The sequence below is a fragment of the Elephantulus edwardii genome, unplaced genomic scaffold, assembly GCF_000299155.1.
Source record: "Elephantulus edwardii isolate Elephantulus edwardi_28Jun2011 unplaced genomic scaffold, EleEdw1.0 scaffold00080, whole genome shotgun sequence".
NCBI lineage: Eukaryota > Metazoa > Chordata > Mammalia > Macroscelidea > Macroscelididae > Elephantulus > Elephantulus edwardii.
In genome coordinates this window covers 502,809-504,951 of record NW_006399830.1, presented here as the reverse complement: position 1 = coordinate 504,951, position 2,143 = coordinate 502,809, and the positions used below count along the sequence as shown (strand labels likewise).

Sequence of the window (2,143 nt, the reverse complement as noted above, 5' to 3'; positions counted from 1 at the left end):
CAGACCATTCAATACTCTTCTCCAGCACCACAGCTCAAAGGCATCAATTTTCCTATCATCCCTAGTCATTGTCCAGCTCTCTGATGCATAGCAAGTAATAGTGATGATCAGGTGTACCTTGTGTACCCTAAATTTGTGCTAGAATGGCCATGGAAGCTTTATCACTGAAGTGAAAAATCCCAAATAGCCATCAGTGGTTGAGCAGAATCGTGACACATCCATACAATGCACATCGACCGGCCAGAAGTGGAAGATCTGTGACTGACGGACACAAAACACGAGCAAGTCTCAGGAACTATATGGATTGCAGAAGTTAGAGCACATGACCTTGTGGAACGACTCCACTCTTGTGACACTTCACAAACAAGTCTAATTTGTTCTGACAGGAAGGAGATTGTCTGGGGCTAGGGTGGGCAGGAAGATGGGTCTTGAATGTGTAATGGGAACGTTGTCTGTCTTGACTGTGTTGGTGGCTACGTGATGCACCTTTGATCAGCCCCTCCTCTGTCATGGTGCCCTTCTGTGGTGGCCTCCACGCTGCAGTGATGCTGGGCCAGTGCTAAACACCCTCAGAGCCAAGTCAAAGGAAATTCTCCATTTATATTTAAATGGAATAGATTTATTTGGGGGGGCAGTATTTTTAATGACTGAAATAGAAGATTTAAAATCTCAGTTTCTGGAAGAACCACTTGTTTTTGCCTGTCTTGTACCTCTCCTCAAACTTGACCTTGGCTTCCCACCTTGCCTTGCGTTTAAGAGCAGGGTCTCTGAAGACATCCTTGTTAACAACGGTTTTGTCCAAGGGGATATCCACAGAGTACCTTGTGGGCATGAGGTGATTGTAGTTATAAACTTTCACAAAGGACTTGATCTTTGACCTCTTGGCAATTTTTTCGTTGTCCATGCAGCTGTCACTTTTTGGGGTTAGCGGTCAATTCCAGCTACCAGAGTGTGGCTGTAGGGGCGGTCGGAGGTGCCATCATCAATGTTCTTGATGATGATGGCTTTGCGTCCAGAGCAACGTCCGGCCAGGACCAGCACCACCTTCCCTGGTTTCATGAACTTAACTTGCCCATTTTGTTAGCAACCACCCAGACCAACAACAAAAAGAAACAGTACTTCTGTTGAACTTTCACCCCGGGGTGAAATGACTTCACTTCCTGTTCTGCTCCTAAGGCCCCACTCGCTAATCATTTTTCAGAATCTGGGTTGTGGGTGGAAGAAGTTTGCAAATGAAATAGATTTAAATTAAATATTAATTAAAAGTACACAAAATTTGGTGGATGATCTATCAACAATTTGCGTTACACAGATGATACAACCCTGCTTGCTGAAACTGAGGAGGACCTGAAGCACCTGCTGCAGAGGGTCAAGGACTGCAGCCTCTAATATGGATTGAGGCTCAATGTTAAGAAGACAAAGATTCTCACCACTGGACCAATTGACAGTATCAAGATGGATGGTGAAGAGATTGAGATTGTTCACAGCTTTAGTTTACTTGACTCTACAGTCAACAGTCTTGGCACCAGCAGCCAGGAAATTAAAAGGTGCATTGCCATGGGAAAGTCTGCTGTTAGGGACCTCTCCAAAGTACTGAAGAGCAATGGTGTCTCTCTGGAGACTAAGGTGCATCTGATACAGGCCATGGTCTTCGCAATCACTTGTTATGCATCAGAGAGTTGGACAATGACCAAGGAGGATAGAAGGAGAATTGATGCCTTTGAGCTGTGGTGCTGGAGAAGAGTATTGAGAATACCGTGGACTGCTAGGAAAACAAACAGATTTGTTCTGGAAAGGGTTAAACTGGGTGGCTCCTTGGAGGCAAGGATTCTGAGGCTCCGTCTAACACACTTTGGACATGTTGTAAGGAGAGACCGGTCCTTAGAGAGGGACATCATGCTTGGGAGGGTGGAGGGACAGTGCAGGAGGGGAAGGCCCTCTATGAGGTGGATTGATTCAGTGACTGGGATAATTGGGATGGGAGTGTCAGAGACAGTGTGATTGGCACAAGACAGAGTGGAGTTTAGGGCTGTTGTACATAGGGTTGCTATGAGTCGCAAGCGACTCGACAGCACATAACAACACCACCACCACAAAATTAAATATAAATACATTTCTATTTATGTTGTTTGTTGGTCCAGTT

At 45.4% G+C, this 2,143-nt stretch overlaps 1 pseudogene; it reads right to left on the bottom strand.

The window, feature by feature from the left end:
- Positions 1-661: 661 nt before the first annotated feature.
- LOC102864202 lies at positions 662-1,059 on the bottom strand (annotated as a pseudogene).
- Between the last annotated feature and the right edge of the window lie 1,084 nt (positions 1,060-2,143).